This window comes from Mobula hypostoma, chromosome 2 (genome assembly GCF_963921235.1).
Source record: "Mobula hypostoma chromosome 2, sMobHyp1.1, whole genome shotgun sequence".
Taxonomy (NCBI): Eukaryota; Metazoa; Chordata; class Chondrichthyes; order Myliobatiformes; family Myliobatidae; genus Mobula; species Mobula hypostoma.
Genome location: NC_086098.1, coordinates 73346737 through 73372536, shown reverse-complemented (window position 1 = coordinate 73372536; position 25800 = coordinate 73346737). Strand labels below are relative to the sequence as shown.

The following is a 25800-nucleotide window of genomic DNA, read 5'->3' as shown; positions in this document are numbered from 1 at the left end:
CCCCAGTCTGCAGATGCTGGAAATCCAAGCAGCACACACAAAATGCAGGAGGAACTCAGCAGGCCAGGCAGCATCTTTGGGAAAAAAAAAGTACAGTGGACATTTCGGGCCGAGAACCAGGCCGGACTGGAGAAAAGTTGAGGAGTAGATTTAAATGGTGGGAGGAGGGAAGAGAAAATCACCAGGTCATAGGTGAAACTTGGAGGGGGAGGGATGAAGTGAAGAGCAGGGAGGTTGATTGGTGAAAGAGACAGAAGGCCATGGAGGAAAGGGGGAAGTGATGTGTGGTTAAGGAGGTGAGGTGAGAGAGGGAAAGGGGGATAGGAAATAGAGAAGAGGGGTTGGTTGGGGGGATTGCCAGAAGCTTGAGAAATCAATATTCATGCTATCAGGTTGGAGGCTACTCAAATACAATATAAGATGATGTTCCTCCAACCTAAGTGTGGCCTCATCTCGACAGTGGAGGCTATAGATGGACATATTGGAATGGAAATGGGAAGTGGAATTAAAATGGGTGGCCACTGGGAAATCACGCTTGTTCTGGCGGATGAAGAATAGATACTCGGCGAAGCAGTCTCCCATTCTATGCCTGGTCTCATTGATGTACAGGGGGCGACAGCAGGAGCACCGAACACAGTAAGTGACCCCAACAGACTCACAGGTGAAGTGTCGCCTCACCTGGAAGGATCTTTTAAGGGCACTGAATGGTAGTGAGGGAGGAGGTGTAGGGTCAGGTGTAGCACTTGTTCCGCTTGCAAAGATAAGTGCCAGGAAAGAGATCAGCAGGGAGGGCCAAATGGACAAGGGAGTTGCGTAGGAAGCAATCCTTGTGGTAAGCAGAAAATGGGGGGGGGGGAGGGGGGAGGGAAAGATATGCTTGGTGTGGGATCCCGTTGGAGGTGGCGGAAGTTTCACAGAATTCTGTGCTAGATGTGGAGGCTGGTGGGGTGATAGGTGAGGACAAGGGGAACCCTATCCCTGACAGGGTGGTGGGAGGATAGGTAAGAGCAGACATGCTTGAAATGGAAGAGGTGCAGTTGAGGGCAAAGTTGATGGTGGAGGAAAGGAAGAAGGGAAGCACCTGTCCTCCAAAAGGACCACTCCTTCATACGAGAATGAAAAGCCTCATCCTGAGAGCAGATATGGCAGAGATGCAGTGATGGAGAGATGGAGGAATTGAGAAAAGGGGATGACGTTTTCACAAGTAGTAGGGCGGGACGAGGTGTAGTCTATATAGCTGTGAGACTCCATCGGTTTGTAATAGGCAGTGGATAAGCTGTCTCTGGAGATAGAGACAGTGAGATAGAGAAAGGTAAGGGAGGTTTTGGAAATGGACCAGGTGAATTTGAGGGCAGGGTGGAAGTTGGAGGCAAAGTGGATGAAGTCGATGAATTCAGCATGGGTGCAGAAAGCAGCACCAATGCAGTCATTGACGTAGTGTAGTGAGGACAGTCACCAGCATAAGCTTGAAACATAGACTGTTCCAAGTAACCGACAAACAGGCAGGCATAGTTGGGACCCATGCAAGTGCCCATGACTACCCGTTTTGTTTGAAGGAAGTGTGAAGAGGCAAAGGAGAAATTACTGAGAGTGAGGGCAAGTTCTGCTTGGCAGAGGAGAGTGGAAGTGGAGGGGAACTGGTGAGGTCTGGTGTTCAGAGAAAGACGGAGAGCCTTGAGGCCTTACTGGTGGGAGACGGAGGTCTACAGAGATTGGACATCCATAGTAAAAATGAGATGATGGGAGCCAGGAAACTTGAAATCCTTGAAAAGATTAAGAGCGTGTGAGGTGTAGAAAGGGACTGAACCAGGAAGGTATAAAACAGAGTCGAGATAACCTGATATGAGTTCAGTGGGGCAGGAACAAGCTGAAACAATGGGTCTAGTTGGACAAGTGAATTTCTGGATCTTGGGTAGGAGGTAGAAACGGGAGGTGGGAGGTATGGGAACTATGAGGGTGGTGGCGGTGGATGGGAGATCCCCAGAGTGAATAAGGAAACAGACCCTTCAGTTCAACTGATCCATGCTGACCACACCGTCCTCCCTACTAGTCCCAGTTGCCCACGTCTAATCCATAAACCTTGAGGACCCTCCTCTCCAAGTACCAATCCAAATGCCACATATGTAACCATGTATCAAGAGATATTTAAGCTGAGAGACAAATATTGGTGATTATGTTGCACTGATATTGAACTTTTGAACGGGATAGTGAAGTTCATATCACGTTTTATTATGATCAGTGTGTGCTATTCTGACAGAAAATGATGTTGTCATTTAAAGTTAAATTGGATAGAAATATGGACAGGAAAAGAATGGAGGGTTATGGGGTGAGTACAGGTCGGTGGGACTAGGTGAGAGTAAGAGTTCGGCACGGACTAGAAGGACCGAGATGGCCTGTTTCCGTGCTGAAATTGTTATATGGTTATATTAAAAACTCAAGTGCAGCAATCATTTGTTTATTGGAGCACAGGAACACGCTCTAATCGTCACGCTAACAAAAAAAATTCCTTTTGGTTACCTTCATCTCTTTTATCCATATAGTGTTCCTGTGCCACATGATTTGGTCTATCCAATATCCCTCTGCAGTGCCAAAACTTGTCAATGCTGCAGTGTCATTAGCTTAAGGCACATGATTGCCCTGCTCCCAAGTTCAGTGAAGTTCGATTTATTTCTGAATGGAGTTGCAATGAAAGAGCCCTCTGACCATAATTATGTGAACAAATTCTCAGCACCTCAATAAATGTTCATAACTTATCTTTTCTGAATTAACAATTACAAGATTTACAGAATTATATCTAAAATTTTACTTGCCGAAGAAATCGTACGAAATTCCATTTTGTTCTTTTTTAAAAAATTAAAACTGAAGTTTAATTAGTGGCTACTTTATTATGTACACCTGTTTGTTAATGCAAATGTCTAATCAGCCAATCATGTGGCAGCAACTCTGTGCATAACAGCATGCACACATGGTCAAGAGGTTCAGTTGTTGCTCAGACCAAACACCAAAATGGGGGAGAAATGTGATCTAAGTGACTTTGACCAGAGAGTGATTGCTGGTACCAGACAGGGTGGTTTAAGTATCTCAGAAATAGCTAACCTCTTGGGATTTTCATGCACAACAGTTAACAGAGAACTGTGCAAAAAATCCCAGAAGAAATACAGTGAGTGGCAATTCAGTGGGTGAAAATTCTTTGTTAATGACAGGAAGGCAAAAGTAACTCAAATAATCAATGCAAACATGAGGAAATCTGCAGATGCTGGAATTTCAAGCAACACACATAATAGTTGCTGGTGAATGCAGCAGGCCAGGCAACATCTCTAGGAAGAGGTATAGTCGATGTTTCGGGCCGAGACCCTTCGTCAGGACCATCAGGACAAATAATCAACTGTTACAACAGTTGTGTACTAAAGAGCATACCAGGTTCCATTCCTGTACCTAAAAATGTGGCCATTGAGTGTTTGTTTAATTGAGGAGACTGTAAATTATCTTTCTTTCCAGCTAGGAAACAGAGTCATCACGAAGATGAATCACTGAGGGTGTGATTATGTGTCCAACTATGGACCTTTCAATTAAAATAAACACATCCATTTACTCACGTGGTTTGCCATGCTGTCATTGTTTTTTTTTAAATACGACAATGGATTAGGATTTCAAACAACAGATCATCATGAATATTAGTTCAAAAAAATGGCATAACCAAGTTTGGAGAAAAATGCAGTCAGTAATAAAAAGAAAGCATATCTGTAGAATAGAGGGTCTGAATTTCTGCAACTTCTGTAACTTGTTGAAACTGGAGGATTTATCTTCTATTCCAACCAAAAGGAAGCTTGAAAATAAATGCTGTATACTTAATGTTTGATAACCAAGAAACTGTGTTGAAATGGTTTCAAGGGTTACTTTCTCTCCTGTTTCTCAAACTGACAATGTAGAGAGGGAAGTGATCAAAGGCTGTAGTGTTTTACTGGCATTTCTTCAACTAATACTAACAAGGTGAATGTTCTTTTTCCCCACACACTGCCTGAGTTGTGCTTCACTCTTCCACAAGATTCTACCCTCAGGTTTTGAAAGTCAGTAGAACTGTATTACTTTAAACATGTACACTACTCAGCACATCACAAAAACTAGCCTCCAATCCATAAACTGTGAATGTAGTTCTCACTGCCTCAGTAACTAGGCAACGTAATCAAAGATCCCACCCACCCCGGACATTCTCCCTTCTCTCCTCTCCCATCAAGCAAAAGATGCAAAAGATTGGAAGCCTGTACCTCTAGGCTCAAGGACTGCTTTTATGACACTGTTTACAAACTCCATAAACCCCTTGGCAATAAAGATTTATCTCTCAATCTACCTCTTATGGTTCTTACATATTATTTGTCAACCTGCATTGTACTTTCTCTGTAACAGCAACACTGCATTCTGCGTTCTGTTTTTGGTTTTCCCTTGGTCCGAATGATGTACTGATGTATGGAATGAGCTGCATGAATGGTATGCAAAACAAAGATTTTCACTGTACCTTGATACATGCCACAATAATAAACAATTACCCTAATCCTATCACTAGTACAATAAGATGGACTCTTAACCTCACAATCTACCTCATTATCTAATTGTCTGCCTGCACTGCACTTTCTCTGTAACTGTAACACACTATTCACCAATGCCTGAGAATCTTTAAATGTTTAGATGCATTTTTTTACCCACTACCTGTGCCCATTATTGATATTATCCAAGTAAAAAAGATTGGTTATTTTCAGCTGTTCCAAAAAAACTGTGTAAGCTGCAGAGACTCCTGGTAATTGGTTTATTATTGCCGTATGTACCGAGAAACAGTGAAAAATTCTCATTTGAGCATAGTGATGTGTGTGTTCAGACTTTTGTATCTTCTGACTGATGGAAGAGGGTAGAAGAAACCCTAAAAATGGCCACCCAGGCTGATAGGGTGGTTAAGAAGGTATATGGTGTGCTTGTCTTTGAGATCAACAGTCAAGAAGTTATGTTGCTGTTTTATAAAACTCTAGTTAGGTTGAATCTGAAGTATTGTATACAGTTCTCGTCACCGCAATATAAATCTGAATTGTTAGTTGTTATTATGTTTTTAGTTGTGGTATTGTCCTGTGTTTTATGCTTGGCACTGAACCACAATCAATTCTGGTATGCAAGTAAAGTGATTCTGATTCTGATGAGAAAGATATCAAAGCTTTGGAGAGGGTGCAGAAGAGGTTTACCAGGGTGTTGCCTGAATTAGAGAACACATTTAATAATGAGTGGTTGGACAAAGTTGGGTTCCTTTCTCTAGAGCAGTGGTTTCTGAGGGGAGACCTGATATAGATTTACAAGATAATAAGAGGCGTCGATAGAATAGAGAGACAATACCTTTTCCCAGTGGTGAAATGTCTCATACCAAAGGGCAATCATTTAAGGTGGGAAGGGGTAATTTTAAAAGAGATGTGAGGAGTAATTATTTTTTTTCTCTCACAGAAAGTGGTGGGTGTTCTGGAATGCACTGCCTGAGATGGTGGTAGAAGTATATACATCAGTGGTTTTTATGGGATGTTCTCGAGAGGCACATGAAAGTGAAGAAAATGGAAGGGTATGAACATTTTGTACGCAGAAGAGATTGGTTTAGTTGGCCCCTTGATTGCTAATTTAATTGCTCAGCACAACATTGTGGGACAAAGGGCCTGATCCTGTGCTGTACTATTTGATGTTCTCCGAAGAGAGAATGGTTTCCATAATGAGCTGAGCTGCGTCCACAACTCTCTGCAGTTCCTCATGGTGACAAGTAGTTACCATATACGCCATTGTGCATCTGGATAGGATGCTTTTTGTGGTGCATCTGTAAAAAATTGCCCAAGGTCATGGGACATGCCAAATTACTTTAGTCTTTTGAGGAAGCAGAGGTACTAACTGGCTTCCTTTGCTGTAGTGTTCATGTAGTTGTACCCAACAAGTTATTGGTGATGTTTACAACTAGGAACTTGAAGTGTTTAACCACCTTCACCTCAGTATCATTGATACATACTGTAAAGGGGTGTGTACTTACCCTGCTTCCTGAAGTCAGTCACCAGCTCTTTTGTTTTGTTGACACTGAGGGACAGGTTGTTGTTTTGAAACCATATTACTGGGCTCTCCTTCCTGTACCCACCTCACAGTTATATGAGATCCAGACCGACTGCTAATTTGTGGATGGAGTAAGAGCAGAATCTGGCCACACAGTTGTGAGTGAACAGGGTGTTGAGTGGTGGGGGGGGGGGGGGGGATGAGATATTAGCCTTCAGGGTCACCAGGGTTGAGGAAAGTCTTGAACTACTGCAGTCTAGTGCTGAGAACACTCCCACGCTGCTGTCAGAAAGTAACTTCTGGGATTTGAACCCACAGATAATGAAGGGCCGATCTCCTGACATCCCAGAGCCCTTACACCAATTGCAAGGCTGAATTGTGCAGTGCAACAGGACATCCAGCTGGATAATGCAGCATCAACAACTGAAGATGCCTAACACTGTCCTGGGTAAATTAACCCACGTGACTGAACTCAGCCAATCAGCCAAGACATTCATTCCCTCTGTCACTGACACAATGAGGTTGCACAGTGTGTCTCATCTAGAAAGTGCACCACCATCACAGTCGTCCCACCTTGGAATTATACCAGCAGGTCTTCATGATCAATGATTTCAAATCCTGGGACTGACTTTATAACTGCAATGCAGGAGCGTTTTGACTCTAAGAACTGCAGAGGCTTGAGAAGGCAGCTTACCACCACCTTATGAAGGTCAATTGAAAATGGGCAATGAGTGCTCAGCACCTGAAAAATGTGTAAGTAAAATAATACAATAATCTATTTGACTTTGTTTTCGCCAAATCTAATATCTCCCCTTGACTGGGATAAGACATACGACGTAAGACAAAGAAACAGAATTAGGCCATTTGGCCAGTCGAGTCTGCTCCACTATCCTATCATGGCTGATCTATATTCCCTCTTAACCTCATTCTTCCGCCTTATCCCCATAACCTTTGACACCTTTACTAATGAAGAACTTAACAACTTCCACTGTAACTATACCCAAGTGACTTGACCTCCACAGACATCTGCAGCACTGAATTCCACAGATTCACCACCCTCTGGCTAAAGAAATTCCTCATCATCTCTGTTCTAATGGGACAGACTTTTAACATTGTGAAAAAATATTTTAACCACAATCAATCAAATCCTTCCTTCCCATATAGTTCATAACCCTCCATTTCTCCATCATCCATGTACTGCTCTAAGAGTCTTTTAAAGGTTTCTGCTTTTACCATCACCCACGGCAGTGCATTTCATGAAATTACCACCCAATATCAGAAATCTCCCCAAAAGTTTCGTCTGCTCACTTTAAAAGCATGTCCTCTGGTATTAGCCACTGCCACCCTGGAAAAAAGGCATTGGCTGTCCAATCAATCAATGCCTCTTATACACCTCTATTGAGTGACCTCTCATTCTCTCATCCAAAGAGAAAAGCCTTAATTCACTCAACCTTTTCTCATAAAACGTGGTCTCTAATCTAGGCAGCATTCTGATAAATCTCCCCTGCACCTTCTCTAAATTTTCCACATCCTTCCCATTATGTCATGACCAGAACTGAACACCAGACTCCAAGTGTAGTCAAGCCAGGGTTTTGTTGAGTTGCAACATTACCTTGCAGCTCTTGAAGTCAACACTCACCAACCTCCCCCCGCAACCCCAACTGAAAACTAACACAGCATATGGCTTCTCAACCACACTATCAATTTGCGTGGCATCTTAGAGGGATCTATGAACTTAGACCCTAAGATCCCTCCATTCATGCACATTACCCCTGCAGTCACAATATACCTTGTAACGAGCAGTCCTGAGTTTCCAGCTTGTAGGGGAAAACTCAGTGGACTAACTCACTGAGATAAGAGTGTCTGTGATCTACCTGAAGGCCAATGTAACAAGCAGCACTGATAAAGGCAAAAAACAATTTCTTAACATTGAAGCCTCTTCTGCAAAGACCTTGGTGGCTGCCATGGCAATAAACATCTTTTACAGTTTAGAATCTCTTTTCTTGCCAATGGGTTATTTCACGCTCTTGGGAGTGATTGTCCAGGCTTTGTACAAATTACAACGTCAGATCATATACAGAGCAGGTAACAAAACATTCTTCATGCCTTTTGCTTGAGCATAAAACAAAAAAAAAATCATTTTCCAGACATGTGCATGAATTGAATTTCAGAAGCAGTGAGTGTGGTCAGCAGCCCTGAGATATTGTCTTGTCTGGAAATGTAACTTCAGACATCAATCAAAATGGGTTTCTGCTCCTCCGCCTGTGCCAGAGAATCTACAGTACACACAATATCATTATGTTGATTGCACTGCAGCTTCTCAAGTGTCGCACATGCTTTGGTTATCAATAATTCATATCACCAGCATTACTTGGTGAGGATAGTAAAGTGCCAACACTTACAATTGGGCATAAATTCCTGATTGACTGTAAAATATCATAACACAACATGCTTACAGCCCTCCACGAACCTGTACCGAGTTTCACTCATCAGGTATGTGTGCAACTGTATTCATTGCAAAACTCATGTGCCTCTATACCCAACAAGATTCAAAGTGTACTTGCCAGCAAAAGTCAATGGATAGAACACAGAACAGGAACAGGCCCTTCAGCCTGCAATATCTGTGCTGACCATTATGATCAGATGACTAACATTTCCAGGGCTTTTCCTACAATGAGTGATGGCCAAAGCCCACACCCACACTAATTCACTTAATTCCACTCCAATTCTTCTCCTTCAGTGAGATGTTCTTCACTCACAATTCAGTACTTGTGAGGCTTGAAAGCATGCCATAAGACCGCAAGACCTAGGAGAAGAATTGGACCATTTGGGCCGTCGAGCCTATATCACCATTCCATCAACGCAGATTTATTATCCATTTCACCCCATTCTCCTGCTTCTCCTCATAACCTTTAACTCCATGATTAATCAAGAACCTCTCAACCCTGGCGTTAAATATATGTAAAGACTTGGTCTGCACAGCCATCTATGTCAAAGGATTCCATAAATTCATCAACCTCCAGCTGAAGAACTTCTCTTCATCTTTGTTCTTAATGGACACCCCTCAATTCTGAGGCTGTGCCCGCTGGTCCTAGTTTCCCCCACTACAGGAAACCTTCTCTCCACATCTACTCCATCCAACCTTTTCAGCATTCGATAGGTTTTAATGAAAACCCATCGTTCTTCTAAACTCCAGTGAGTACAGGCCCAGAGCTATCAAAACTGCTCATATATTAACAGTCCTGAGATCATTCTCATAAACCTCCATTGGCCTCTTTCCTATACCAACACACTCTTTCTTAGATAAGGGGCTGAAAACTGCTCACAATACTCCAAGTGTGGTCTGACCAATGCCTTAGAAAGCCTTAATGTTACTTTCTTGCTTTTGTATTCTAGTTCTCTCAAAATGAATGCTAAGATTCCATTTGCCTTCCTTACCACTAACTCAACCTGCAAGTTAACCTTTAGGGAACCCTGCACAAAGACTCCCAAGTCTCTCTTCACCATTGATTTTTGAATTTTGTCCCTATTTACAAAATAGTCCTCACCTTTATTCCTTCTGCTGAAGTGCATGACCAGACATATCCCTACATTATATTCCATCTGCCACTTCTTTGTCAATTCCCCTAATCTATCCAAGTCCTTATGCAAACACCCTGCTTTCTCAACACCATTTGTCCTTCAATTTATCTTCATATTGTCTGCAAGTTTAGCCACAAACCCATCAAATTCTTCATCCAAATCATTGACATGCAATGTAAAAAGCAGTCCCAACACCAGCCCCTGCTGCATACCACTGGTCACTGGCAGCTTGCCAGAAAAGACCCTTTTTCCTCTATCCTTTGCTCCTTCCAATCAGCCAATCTTCTATGCATTCTAGTATGTTTCCCTCATACCATAAGGTCTAATCTTGTTAAGCAGACTCATGTATAGCACAGAAACATAAAAAATAGGTGCAGGAGTAGGCCATTCGGCCCTTTGAGCCTGCACCGCCATTCAGTATGATAATGTCTGATCATCCAACTCAGAACCTTGTACCAGCCTTCCCTCCATAGCCCCTGATCCCTTTAGGCACAAGGGCCATATCTAACTTCCTCTTAAATATAGCCAATGAACTGGCCTCAAACAGTCCTTCAGGGCCCCAAACAGTCCTTCCAGGTGAGGCAACACTTCACCTGTGAGTCGACTGGGGTGATATACTGCGTCCGGTGCTCCCGATGTGGCCTTTTATATATTGGCGAGACCCGACGCAGACTGGGAGACCGCTTTGCTGAACATCTACGCTCTGTCCGCCAGAGAAAGCAGGATCTCCCAGTGGCCACACATTTTAATTCCACATCCCATTCCCATTCTGACATGTCTATCCACGGCCTCCTCTACTGTAAAGATGAAGCCACACTCAGGTTGGAGGAACAACACCTTATATTCCGTCTGGGTAGCCTCCAACCTGATGGCATGAACATCGACTTCTCTAACTTCCGCTAATGCCCCACCTCCCCCTCGTACCCCATCTGTTACTTATTTTTATGCACACATTCTTTCTCTCACTCTCCTTTTTCTCCCTCTGTCCCTCCGAATATACCTCTTGCCCATCCTCTGGGTTCTCCCCCCCCCTTGTCTTTCTTCCCGGACCTCCTGTCCCATGATCCTCTCGTATCCCCTTTTGCCCATCACCTGTCCAGCTCTTGGCTCTATCCCTCCCCCTCCTGTCTTCTCCTATCATTTTGGATCTCCCCCTCCCACTTTCAAATCCCTTACTCACTCTTCCTTCAGTTAGTCCTGACGAAGGGTCTCGGCCTGAAACGTCGACTGCACCACTTCCTACAGATGCTGCCTGGCCTGCTGCGTTCACCAGAAACTTTGATGCGTGTTGAATGAACTGGCCTCAACTGTTTCCCGTGGCAGAGAATTCCACAGATTCACCACTCTCTGTGTGAAGAAGTTTTTCCTCATCTCGATCCTAAAAGGCTTCCCCTTTATTCTCAAACTGTGACCCCTCGTTCTGGACTTCCCCAACATCGGGAACAATCTTCCTGCATCTAGCCTGTCCAATCCCTTTAGGATTTTATACATTTCAATCAGATCCCCCTTCAATCTTCTAAATTCCAACGAGTATAAGCCTAGTTCATCCAGTCTTTCATCATATGAAAGTCCTTCCATCCCAGGAATCAATCTGGTGAACCTTCTTTGTACTCCCACTATGGCAAGATGTCTTTCCTCAGATTAGGGGACCAAACCTGCACACAATACTCCAGGTGTGGTCTCACCAAGGCCTTGTACAACTGCAGTAGTACCTCCCTACTCCTGTACTCGAATCCTCTTGCTATAAATGCCAGCATACCATTCGCCTTTTTCATCGCCTGCTGTACCTGCATGCCCACTTTCAATGACTGGTGTATAATGACACCCAGGTCTCGTTGCACCTCCCTTTTTCCTAATCAGCCACCATTCAGATAATAATCTGTTTTCCTGTTTTTGCCACCAAAGTGGATAACTTCACATTTATCCACATTAAATTGCATCTGCCATGAATTTGCCCACTCACCTAACCTATCCAAGTCACCCTGCATCCTCTTAGCATCCTCCTCATAGCTAACACTGCTGCCCAGCTTCGGGTCATCCGCAAACTTGGAGATGCTGCATTTAATTCCCTCATCCAAGTCATTAATATATATTGTAAACAACTGGGGTCCCAGCACCGAGCCTTGCGGTACCCCACTAGTCACTGCCTGCCATTCTGAAAAGGTCCTGTTTATTCCCACTCTTTGCTTCCTGTCTGCCAACCAATTCTCTATCCACATCAATACCTTACCCCCAATACCGTGTGCTTTAAGTTTGCACACTAATCTCCTGTGTGGGACCTTGTCAAAAGCCTTTGGAAAATCCAAATATACCACATCCACTGGTTCTCCCCTATCCACTCTACCAGTTACATCCTCAAAAAATTCTATGAGATTCGTCAGACATCATTTTCCTTTCACAAATCCATGCTGACTTTGTCCGATGATTTCACCGCTTTCCAAATGTGCTGTTATCACATCTTTGATTACTGACTCTAGCAGTTTTTTAGATGTTAGGCTAACCGGTCTATAATCTCCTGGTTTCTCTCTCTCTCCTTTTTTAAAAAGTGGGGTTACATTAGCCACCCTCCAATCCTCAGGAACTAGTCCAGAATCTAAAGAGTTTTGAAAAATTTTCACTAATGCATCCACTATTTCTTGGGCTACTTCCTTAAGCACTCTGGGATGCAGACCATCTGGCCCTGGGGATTTATCTGCCTTTAATCCCTTCAATTTACCTAACACCACTTCCCTACTAACATGTATTTCCCTCAGTTCCTCCATCTCACTGGACCCTCTGTCCCTTACTATTTCCGGAAGATTATTTATGTCCTCCTTACTGAAGACAGAACCAAAGTAATTATTCAATTGGTCTGCCATGTCCTTGCTCCCCATAATCAATTCACCTGTTTCTGTCTGTAGGGGACCTACATTTGTCTTAACCAATCTTTTTCTTTTCACATATCTATAAACGCTTTTACAGTCAGTTTTTATGTTCCCTGCCTGTTTTCTCTCATAATCTTTTTTCCCCTTCCTAATTAAGCCCTTTGTCCTCCTCTGCTGAACTCTGAATTTCTCCCAGTCCTCAGGTGAGCCACTTTTTCTGGCTAATTTGTATGCTTCGTCTTTGGAATTGATACTATCCCTAATTTCCCTTGTCAGCCACGGGTGCACTACCTTCCTTGATTTATTCTTTTGCCAAACTGGGATGAACAATTGTTGTAGTTCATCCATGCGATCTTTAAATGCTTGCCATTGCATATCCACTGTCAACCCTTTAAGTGTCATTTGCCAGTCTATCTTAGCTAATTCATGTTTCATACCTTCAAAGTTACCCTTCCTTAAATTCAGAACCTTTGTTTCTGAATTAACTATGTCACTCTCCATCTTAATGAAGAAGTCCACCATATTATGGTCACTCTTACCCAAGGGGCCTCTCACGACAAGATTGCTAATTAACCCTTCCTCATTGCTCAATACCCAATCTAGAATAACCTGCTCTCTAGTTGGTTCCTCGACATGTTGGTTCAAAAAACCATCCCACATACATTCAAGAAATCCTCTTCCTCAGCACCCTTACCAATTTGGTTCTGCTGTTCCTTTATTGCACGCATTTCTAATTTCCTGTTTAATACCATCCCCAACCTCACTACTACTGTTAGGTGGCCTGTACACAACTCCCACCAGCGTTTTCTGCCCCTTAGTGTTATGCAGCTCTACCCATATCGATTCCACATCTTACCGGTTTATGTCCTTCCTTTTTATTGCGTTAATCTCCTCTCTAACCAGCAACGCCACCCCACCTCCTTTCCTTTCATGTCTATCCCTCCTGAATATTGAATATCCTTGAATGTTGAGCTCCCATCCTTGGTCACCCTGGAGCCATGTCTCTGTGATCCCAACTATATCATAATCATTAATAACAATCTGCACTTTTAATTCATACACCTTGTTACGAATGCTCCTTGCATTGACACACAAAGCCTTCAGGCGCGCTTTTACAACTCTCTTAGCCCTTATACAATTATGTTGAAAAGTGGCCCTTTTTGATGCTTGCCCTGGATTTGTTGGCCTGCCACTTTTACTTTTCACCTTACTACTTTTTGCTTCTACCCTCATTTTACACCCCTCTGTCTCTCTGCACTGGTTCCCATCCCCCTGTTGTGAACTGACCTCCTCTCTCCTAGCCTCTTTAATTTGATTCCCACCCCCCAACCATTCTAGTTTAAAGTCACCTCAGTAGCCCTCGCTAATCTCCCTGCCAGGATATTGGTCCCCCGAGGATTCAAGTGTAACCCATCCTTTTTGTACAGGTCACACCTGCGCCAAAAGAGGTCCCAATGATCCAAAAACTTGAATCCCTGCCCCCTGCTCCAATCCTTCAGCCACGCATTTATCCTCCACCTCATTGCATTCCTACTCTGACTGTCGCGTGGCACAGGCAGTAATCCCGAGATTACTACCTTTGCGGTCCTTTTTCTCAACTCCCTTCCTAGCTCCCTATATTCTCCTTTCAGGACCTCTTCCCATCTTATCAAAGGCTTTCTGAAAATCCAAATAAGCAGCATCCTCTGACTTTTCTTTGTCTATTCTGGCTGTTATCTCCTCAAAAAATTTCAACAAATTTGCCAAGCAATATTTCCCTTTTTGAAAGCCATGCTGACTTTGGCCTATTTTATCATGTGCCTCCAAGTATCTGAAACCACATCCTTAATATTAGAGTCCAACATCTTTTTAAATCACTGAAGTCAGGCCATCTGCCTTCTTAAAGAGTGGAGTGACATTTAAAATTTGACAGCCCTCAGGAACCATTCCTGAAGTTAGTGATTCTTGAAAAATCATTACTAATGTGATCACGATCTCTTCAGCTACCTCTTTCAGAACCCTGGGGTGCTGATCATCTGGTCCATGTGACTTATCTATCTTCAGACCTTTCAGCTTCCCAAGCATCTTCTCCTTAGTAATAGCATCAACACCCACTTCTGCCCCCTGACACGCTCACATTTCTGGCATTCTGTTAGTGTCCTGCACAGAGAAAGCTGGCATAAAAAACTTAGTAAATTCATCCACCATTTCTTTGTTGCTCATTACTTCCTTTCCAGCATCATTTTCCAGCAGTCCGTTAGCTCCTCTTGTCTCTCTTTTACTTCTTATGCATCTGAAAAGAACACCTTCATATCTTTTAATGGCTTTTCTCGTTGCCTTCTGTTTTTTTTTAAAAAAACTTCCCGATCCTTTACCTTCCCACTAATTTGTGTTATATTTTATGCCCTCGCTTTCACTTTTATGCTGTCTTTTACTTCCCTTGTCAGCAATAACTACCTCATCCTCCCTTTAGAATACTTCTTCATCCTTGGGATGTATCTATTCTGTGCCTTTCAAATTGCCCCCAGAAATTCAGCCATTACTGTTCTGCAATCATCCCTGCTAGTGTTCCCTTCCAATCACCTTTGGTCCACTCCTCTCTAATGCATCTGTAATTTCTTTTACTCCTCTGTAATACTGATACATTAAATTTAGGTCCTCCTTCTTGAATTAGAGTGGATTCTATCATATTATGGTCTCTGCCTCCTAGGGTTCCTTTATTTCAGTGTCCCAATCAATTCTGCGTCATTTCATAACACCCAACCCAGAATTGCTGTTCCCCAAGTGGGGTCAATCACAAGTTTCTCAAAAAAGACATGTAGGCATTCTATAAATTCCTTCTCTTAGGATCCAGCACCAATTGGATTTTCCCCAATCTACCTGCATATTGAAATCCACCATGATTATTGTAACATTGCCCTTTTTACATGCCTTTTCAATTTCCGGTTGTAATTTGTATCCCATATCCTGTTCAGAGTACTGTATATAACTCCCATAAGAGTCTTTTTACCCTTGCAATTTCTTAACTATACCCACACGGATTCTACAACTTTTAATCCTATGTCATCTCTTTCTAAGGATTTGATTTCATTTTTTGCCGAGATTGCCACTCCACCTCCTCTGCCTATCTGACTGTTCAGTTGATACAATATGTATCCTTGAATATTAACCTCCCAACTATGATCTTCTTTCAGCCATGACTCAGAGATGCTTACAACATCATACCTGCCAATCTTTAACGGTGTGATAAGATCTTCTACCTTGTTTCGTATACTGCGTGCATCTGTATAATGCGCACATTCAATTATAACACTTTCAGTCCCGTATTGATCATCCTTGATTTTGGCTCCACTCAGGCAGCAATCCAGCAATGTTGTGAATGCCCAGGTCATAGCCAGCTTATGGTCATGTAGAATAGTGCAACACAGGAACGGCCTGATGGTGGATCTCATTGAAACATATCGAATATTGAAATGCCTGATAGAGTGGATGTGATGAGGATATTTCCTACTGTGGGAGAATCCAGAACCAAAGGGATAGTGGAACATCCATATATAACAGAGATGAGAAGGAATTTCCTTAGCCAGGGAGCAGTGAATCTGTTGGGTTAATTGCCACATTTGGCTGTGAAGGCCAAGTGATTGGGTATATTTAAAACAAAGGTTGATAGGTTGTTAGTCAGGGCATCAATAGTGAAGGGGAGAAGGTAGGAAAATGAAGTTGAGATTGTTAAAAAAAAGTCAAGCCTTGATGGACTGGTGGAGCAGTCTCGATGGACTGAATGGTCTAATTCTGCTGCTACATCTTAAAATCTCAAGCACATGATCCATATCCCTCTATACTCATATGCATGTACCTGTTTAAATACATCTTAAGCATTCCTATCATATCTGTTTCCACCACCTCCTCTGGAAGATCAAAGTGACTTTGTCGGTGTTTTGAGCGTTTCAGAAACTGATCTCCTGGGATTTTCACACACAACAGTCTCGAGAGTTTACAGCGAATGGTCCAAAAAAGCAAAAAAAAACATTCAGTGAGTGGCAGATCTGTGAGTGAAAATGCCTTGTTATTGAGGGAGGTCAGAGGAAAATGACCAGACTGGTTCAAGCTGACAGGAAGGTGACAGTAACTCAAATAACCACGTGTTATAACAGTGCTCTGTATAAGCGCATAATACGTCAAATAGTAGATCACATTTTTCCCCATTCTGATGTTTGGACTGAACAACAACTGAACCTCTTCACCATGTCTGCGTGCTTTTAGGTATTGAGTTGCTGCCACATGATTGGCTGATGAGATATTTGCATTAATGAACAAGTATGCAGGAGTACCTAATAAAATGGCCACATTTCTTCAGTCTTATGGTCTTAATAAAACAAGAAGATAGAGATTTAGGGAAAGGGGTAAGAGAGGGGTTCTGATATGAATACCAGGAACACACTGTTGGAGAGAGTAGTGGAATCAGTCACTAACAGTAGTCCAGAAGTGTCTGCACATAGGAGGCAATGGGCCAAGTGCTGGGAGATGGGATGGACATACTTAGCTACCCACCAATCTGCCTGGACATGCTGGACCAAATAGCCTGATTCCATTTTGTGAGACTCTATAACTCTCATCATGTGGCCCTACTCCATCCAATGTTGCATCTTATCAATCTTTGCTGGCAAGAAATTCTGTAATTTATATATCACTGATTTAGCAAGTTGAGGTTTGATAAGATATCGAACACTGCGAGCCTGAAGGTAGACCAAACAGTGGAACTTTCCCTAATCTCTACTTCCCTGCACGTCAGCTCCAGTACCTCTGACATTCCCAAGCTTCCCATTTGAATTGCTTTCTGAATTCTAAAAGGACCACAGCAATTTTATTTTATGTTTTAATACCTTAATCATTTAATTCCTTTGAAGTCAATTCTCTAGGCAGCATAATTATTTACGACATCTGCCATACATATATTTACATATGTAAGTAGGAGTTCAGTTCTTTTGACAAACTTACTTAAAGTAGGAGACCACGAATATGGTCAACTTAGTATAAAAACTTGCAATATACACCAATGCAGATATTAGGTAATTAAAATCAATGATAACAATAATAATTAAAGGAGTCTCCTTAATTTTACTTAGAAAATATGATTTCAAGGATAAAATGCAAAATCCTCACACTAGTAGTAGAGTAACCACAGCACAGAAATAGGCAATTTGGAATAAGTTGTCTTGAGTTAGCCTCCTTGAGTTAGTTCCATTTGCCTGTGTTTGTCCCACATCTCTCTAAACTTTAATATCTATGTATCTGTCCAAGTGTATTTTAGATGTTGTGATGGTACCTGCCTCAACCACTTCATTTGTTAGCATGTTCCATGTACCCACCACATTTGGAGTGAATAAAATTGCCCCACCTCCAGTCCTCTTTAAGTCATTTCCTTTCACCTAAACCTGTGCCCTCTGGTTTTAGACTACCTTCCCCTTGGCAAAGGACCATGACTCTTCATCTTATCTATACTCTTCATGAAGGTACTGAAGTACAGATGACTGAGAGGTACAAGTTCCTAGCCCATCCCGGTATAACCACATGGAGTGTTCATGCCACAAGAAACTGCAGAAAGTTTTGAACATAGCTTGACACATCATGGAAAACAGCATCCCCTTCAAGGGCTCTATGCTTCCTGGCGTCTCAGGAAAGTAGTCAACAGAGACCTTTCTCACTCCAAACATTTTCTCTTCTTCCTCCAACTCCCCCACCATCAGGTGGAAAATGCAAAAGCCTGAAAGCACATACCACCAGGCTCAAGGACAGCTATTTACCCTGTTGTGAAAATACTATTGAATGATCTTGTATAATTAAATGGATTCTTAACCTCACAATTTACCTCATCGGATCTTATTGTCTTCCTGCATTGGGCTTAAGGACAGCTTCTAGCCCACTGCTGGAAGACTATTGAACCAATCCTTTTACAGTAAGATAGACTTGTGACCTTACAACCTACCTAGTTATGGCCTTGCACATATTGTCTACCTGCACCACACTTTATCTGCAGCTGTAATACTTTATTCTGCACTCTATTATTATTTCTCCCTTGTACAACCTCAATGCACTGTTGAAGCCAAATGATAATTTTTCACTGTACATTGACAATAATAGACTAATTTACTTTATGTATCTCAAAGAAGTCACCCTTTAGTCTCCAGGGACTTGTTTCCTATCCTTCCTATAACTCAAGCACTCGCGTCCCAGCAGCAACTTCATTAATCTTTTCAGCACCTTTTCCAGCTTCATGACATCCTCTCTATTGCTTCAAAACCAGAACTGCACACAGATGGAAGTGGAATTGGTTTATTATTATCACAGGTATTGAGCTAAAATGAAAAGCTTGTCCTCCATACTGTTCATTCAGATCAGATTATTGCTCAGTACATTGAGGTGGAACAAGACAATACAATGAAAATGCAGAATAAAATGTAACAATGGTGCAGGTAGACAATAAAGTGGAAGGTCATAATGAGGTAGATTGTGTGGCCAAGAGTCCAACTTCAAGTGCCGAATGCAGTCTCACAAATGTACAGTTATACCATGATTTCCCAATTGCCATTCTCAGTGCCCTGACTGATGAAGGAATGTATGCCCAGTGCCCTTTTCACCAGCCTGTCTACTTGTGTTACTACTTTCAGAGAACTATTTACCTTTACCCCTTGGTACCTGTGTTCTACAACAATGTCCAGGGCCTTAACATTCACTGTGTAAATCCTGCCCTGATTTAACTTACCAAAAGGCAACACTTTGCATTTGTCTGAGTTGAATTACTCCTGCTATTCCTTGGCTCATTTCCTCAGTTGATCTGGATCCTATTGTAATCTTCGTAGCCATTTTAGTGACATCCACAGACATACTAACCTTTTGTGACATTTCATTAAGTTATTATAGATGGTGATTAACAGGAGATCTGGCACTGATCTTGTGGCACACCACTGCCTCCAACCTCAAATACAGCCCTCCACTACCACCCTCTGCCATAGTACAGCACAGCACAGGCTCTTTGGCCCACGGTAAATTGGCTTTCTGGGCTCTTTTCACCAATTCTGCATCGTTGGCTTGTTCACCCTGAATCACACGTGATCTCACCTTCTAGACCAGATTTCCATGGGGACCTCATCAAAGTCCTAGCTAAACTCCATCAGGCACATCCATAGTTTTTACCTCAAAAACCAGAATTAAATTTATGACAAACACTCTTCCACACACAAAGCCAAGCTGACTACCCCAAATCAGTCCTGGTCTTTCTGAATTCTGGTAGATCCTGTCCTTCAGGATCCCCTCCAGTAACTTTCCCACCATTGATGTCAGGCTCGCTGGTCTGCGTGTAGCTCCCTGTCTAGCCCCTGGATCCCTAACGGCAAAACATTAGCTTCCCTCCAGTCTTCCAGTCTGGTACAAATGGGTTAATGACAAAACAAATACCTATCTTCATCACAGCTGCAGTCGTTGCTTCCCTGTCTTCCTAAAACAATAATTTTAATGAAAATATTTAATGAGAAATAACACAGTAAAAATGCAATTTCTATGATTTTGCAGTTTGATAATCCAAGATTCATAGGGGAAAACACATCAAAAGATAAATAAGTGCGTTTGACAGATTAGCCATTATTCAATGGAAATTAACTGACATTGACAATCTGCCTGCAATCAATGATTAATTAAATATGTGTTTATATCGCTACGTGCTTTTGGTAATACAGGAAATCTTTCAGAAAGTGCGTAATTTAATCTCTGGCATTTTCAGTCTGACACCCAATTATAGGGGAACATGAGCTCTATAATGTTTAAGTACAATATTTAATCTGGAGACATGTGAAGCCATAAAGTCATAAAGCAAGGAAGCTGGTCCTTTGGCCCATCTAGTCCATCCTGAACTATTATTCTGCCTAGTCCCATCGACCTGCACTTGGACCATGTCCCTCCCATCCATGTACTTACCCAAACTTATCTTAAATATTGAAATTAAACCCACATCCACCACTTCTGCTGGCAGCTCATTCCACATCCTTACCACCCTCGAGTAAAAAGTTTCTCCCTCAGGTTTACAACTGGCTGGTTTCTTAAGATCACTAAAGGATCTTTAGAGGGACTTTAGGACCATTTCAGAGCTTCCTGAAAGTTGCAACACAAGTAGATAGAGTGATGTGAGGCATACGTCACAAATCCAAAAAAATCTGCCGATGCTGGAAATCCAAAGCAACACACACAGAATGCTGGAGGAACTCGGTAGGTCAGGCAGCATCTATGGAAATGAATAAACAGTTGACATTTTGGGATAAGATCCTTCTTCAAGACTGGAAAGGAAGGGGGAAGAAGACAGAATAAAAAAGGTGGTGGAGAGGGGAAGAAGCATAGCTAAAAAGTGATAGGTGAAGCTAGACAGGTAGGAATGTTAAAGGGCTGGACTGGAGGGAATCTGATGGGAGAGGATATGGGACCAGAGGAGAAAGGGAATGAGGAGAGGACCCAGGGGGAGGTAAGAGCCAGGTGAGAAGGGGTAAGGGGCCAGAGTGGGGAACAGAAGAGGGAAAGGGGAGGGAAATGTGTTATTATATGGAAGTAGAAATTGATGTTCATGCCATTAAGTTGGAGGCTATCCAGAAGGAAGATAAGGTGTTCCTCCATTTGGCACAGCACCAGAGGAAACCATGGAACAGCATGCTGGAGTGCAAATGGGAATTGGCATTAATATGCTTGGCCACTGGGAAGTTCCACTTTTGGCGGATGAAGCGGAGGTGTTTGATGAAGTGGTCGCCCAACATCATAATTGTTTTCGTCGGTCAGGGAGTTGAATATACTGTCAGGAAGTCATGATGCAGCCGTATAAAACTTTGGCTCAGCTACACTTTGAGCATTGTGTATAGTTCTGGTTACTCCATTACAGTAAGGATGTAGAGGCTTTGGAGAGGGTGCACAAGAGGTGTATGAGATACAAGGAGAGGATGGACAAACTTTGATTGTTTTTTTCTGGAGTGATGGAGCTGATGGGAGACCTGACAGAAGATTGTAAAATGATGAGAGGTGTAGATAGGGTAGAGAGCCAATTTTAAGGTGAGTATGTACATGTCTGGTGGAGGGGAGGTGATGAAATTAAAAGTAGGGTGGAATTAAAGTGCCATTTTTTTAAAAACACAGAATATGGAGGGAGTCCGGAATGCAAAGCTAGGGGAAGTGTTGGGAGCAGATATGAAAGCAAAGTTTAGGAGCCGTTTGAACAGACATGAACAGCAGGAAATGGAGGGGGAGAGACCATGTGGAGGCAGATGGGATTAGTTAAAACTGTCATAATGTTCAGTGCAGACATGGTGGGCCAAAGGGCTTGTACCCACACTGTACTGTTCTATGTTCAAATTTATTTGTGATAAAGTTAAACTTTTTCATCTGAAGAGCCCAGTTGTTATCTGATGAATCTGTGATCCATATGCACTCTGGCCAACACATTACCCTGACCCACAGCAATGTGATTGTCACGTGGTCATTCACCACTGCTTTACTAAGGACAATTAGAGATGAGTACTAAAAGCAGGCACATTGATTTCACTCGATAAATAGCAATAGTATCCATCTATCTTGTTGGGTAAAAACAAGTAAAGCAAATCAAAGTATTTAACATCTTATTTTTCTAAACCAACAAAACCTGAATGAAAGGGCCTACTGATTCACTAGTTCACCAAATCAAACCAGACACAGTCTTAAAGTTAATTTGGTACGACAGTTCAAAACAAGGCAAAAATCACTGCAGTAAAATGCCTCATATTAGGATGTAATCACTTCTAACTTTATTAAGCACTAACCTTCTTGTAGATTTTGGAGATGGTTCTGCTTTAACTTCATCCAGATGATAAAACATAAAGGAACAAATAAATTATTGACCAGAAGTTCCCTAAATATGCTGGCAACTCCAAAGAACTGCTAGTTTTACTCCCACATTGCAGTTAATAAGTGCTGGACTCCTATAAAAGTGTATATTCATGTGGAAAATGCAACTTCACTGATAAACACACCCAAGGTGCTGGAGAAACTCAGCAGGTCAGGCAGCATTTATGGAGGGAAATGAACAGTCATGTTTCGGGCAAAGACCCTTCTGTCATTTCACTGACCAGTGTTCAGCTGCTTATGGAGTACAGTGTCCAGATGCCAATGTCCTGCCATTAGTTATTAGTTGTTCCGGTAATTTTGTCTCCTGAACTTGCAATTGATTAGACCTGGTACTAAATCAGCAGGTTAGACAAGAGAACACAGGTTTGAGTGAGGAAAAGGAAATTTAACACAAACCTGAAGGGCACAATTTATTTATTTTTTACACAGACTGTGGTGGGTGGTGAAATGAGCAGCTAGAGCAAATGGCTGAGACAGGAACAATAACAACATTTAAAAGGCAACACACAAAAAATGCTGGAGCAACTCAGCAGGTCAGGCTGCATCTATGGAAACGCATTCCCCATTAAGAAGGCCTCAAAGCCCTCCGCTACTTTCTGGATAATAGACCTCACCAGTTCCCCACCACCACTACCCTCCTCCGGTTGGCGGAATTGGTTCTCACACTCAATAACTTCTCTTTTGGCTCTTCCCACTTTCTTCAGACTAAGAGTGTAGCTATGGGAACTCGCATGGGCCCTAGCTATGCCTGCCTCTTCGTTGGTTACGTGGAACAGTCTGTGCTCCAAACTTATTCAGGTACTGCTCCCCAACTTCTCCTTCGGTACATCGACGACTACATTGGTGCTGCTTCCTGCACCCATGCTGAGCTCATCAATTTCATCGACTTTACTTCTAACTTCCACCCAGCCCTCAAATTCACTTGGTCTATCTCGGACACTTCTCTCCCCTTTCTCGATCTTTCGGCCTCCATCTCTGGAGACAGACTGCCCACTGCCATCTTCTACAAGCCCACTGACTCTCATAACTACCTCGACTATACCTCTTCCCACCCTGCCACATGCAAAAATGCCATTCCCTATTCCCAGTTCCTCCGTCTCTGCCACATCTGCTCCGAGGATGAGGTTTTCTGTTCCAGGACATCTCAAATGTCCTCTTTCTTTAAGGATCGTGGTTTCCCTTCTGCTGTCATCAATGATGCCCTCACCCGCATCTCCTCACCCCATCCTCCCGCCACTACCACAGGGACAGAGTTCCCCTTGTCCTCACCTACCACCCCACCAGCCTCCGGATCCAGCACATTATCCTCCGCAACTGCTGCCACCTTCAACAGGACCCCACCACTAAGCACATCTTTCCCTCTCCAACCCTCTCCACTTTCCACAGGGATTGGTCTCTCCCCAACTCCCCAATCCACACGTCCCTCCCCACGATCTCCCACCCGGCACTTATCCCTGTAAGCACAAGTGCTACACCTGTCCCTACACCTCCTCTCTTGCCACCATTCAGGGCCCCAAACAGTCCTTTCAAGTAAGGCAATACTTCACTTGTGAGTCTGTTGGGGTCATCTATTGCATCCGGTGATCCCGGTGTGGCCTCCTCTACATCGGTGAAATCTGATGCAGATTGGGGGACCGCTTTGTTGAGCGCCTCCATTCCGTTCGCCACAACAGACAGGATCTTCCAGTTGCCACCCACTTCAACACTGCTTTCCACTCCCATTCAGATATGTCCATACATGGCCTCCTCTACTGCCATGATGAGGCTAAACTCAGATTGGAGGAGCAACACCGCATATACCGCCTAGGTAGTCTCCAGCCCTTTGGTATGAACATAGAATTCTCCAACTTCCGGTAATTCCCTCCCCCTCCCTTCCTCTATCCCTATGTTACTCTGCCCCCTCCTCCAGCTGCCTATCGCCTCCCTCATGGTTCCGCTTCCTTCTACTACCTATTGTGTTTTCCCCTATTCCTTCTTCACCTTTCCTGCCTATCACCTCCCTGCTTCCCCTCCCCCACCCCTTTATCTTTCCCCTTACTGGTTTTTCACCTGGAACCTACCAGCCTTCTCCTTCCCACCCTCCCCCCACCTTCTTTATAGGGCCTCTGCCCCTTCCCTCTTTGGTCCTGACAAAGGGTTCTGGCCCGAAACGTTGACTGATCGTTTCCACGGGTGCTGCCCTACCTGCTGTGTTCCTCCAGCGTGTTGTGAGTGTAGCTATGGAAATGAATAAACAGTTAACATTTCAGGCTGAGACCCTTCATTAGGATGGGAAAGGAAGGGGGAAGAAGCCAGAATAAGAAGGTAGGTGAAGGGGAAGTAGGTCAAGGTAGAACATCATAGGTGAAGCCTGGAGGGTGGATGAAGTTAGAGGCTAGGTGGTAAGTAGAAAATGTAATGGACCAGAGAAGAAGGAATCTGATAGGAGAGGAAGTGGACCATGGGAGAAAGGGGAGGAGAAGTAGCACCAAGTGGAGGTGATACGCAGAGGTGAGAGGAGACAAAAGGTAAGACGGGAGCCAGAATGGGGAATTGAAAAAGAGGGAAGACGGGAAATTACCAGACATTGGAGAAAATTATGTTTATGCCATTGGATTGGAGGCTACTAAGACAGAATATGAAGTGTTGTTCCTCCAACCTGAGAGTGGCCTCATCATGGCAGATGAAGAAGCTATGGATTGACATGTTGGAATTAAAATGATTGACCATTGGGAAATCCTGCTTTTTATGGATGGAGTGAAGGTGCTTGAGAAAGTTTTCCCCCATCTAAGTCAGGTCTCGCCAACGTAGAGGAGGCCACATCATCCTATAAAAGGCACTTGGACAGATACATAGATAGAAGGGTTTTACAGGATATGGGCCAAATGTGGGTAAATAGGACCAGCTTGGATGGGCAACTTTGTTGACATGGCCATTTAGAACAAAGGGCCTGTTTCCATGTTCTATGACTCCATGGGTTGATTACATATATTTAAAATGGAGATTAATAGGTTCTTGATTAGTTAGGGTGTCAAAGGCTAATCATTAATATTTTTGGGATGCGTTATTAATGAGATTTTAATATGATATGAGGTAATGAAGTGGGAACTTTATTGGGAACACAAGAATAACTAATAGCCCAAAGCCAACATCTAAATCAGATGTAACATTTATAAATATTGCCTTGCACACTGGATCTTCCTCTATTTTCATTTCTTGTTCTGTTAAATTTACGACAGCTTACAGACCATGCTACAAGTGTTACAAGATGCGATATAAAAAATTAAAGACTGCAATTTGCATGACCATCTGCTGAAATTATTTTTGGCCTCAGGTTGTTTGTATATTTTTTGCTCATTTTCTGCCCTAAATAAGCATCAGGATTTCTTGCTTTTTGTAAACAGTGAATGCTTTTAGATCTTGG

At 42.9% G+C, this 25800-nt stretch overlaps 1 protein-coding gene across 7 annotated transcripts in view; it reads right to left on the bottom strand.

The window, feature by feature from the left end:
* The window catches only part of dlgap2a (discs, large (Drosophila) homolog-associated protein 2a), a 656057-nt gene that overhangs the window by 361149 nt on the left and 269108 nt on the right, over positions 1-25800 (bottom strand). The window lies entirely within an intron of this gene.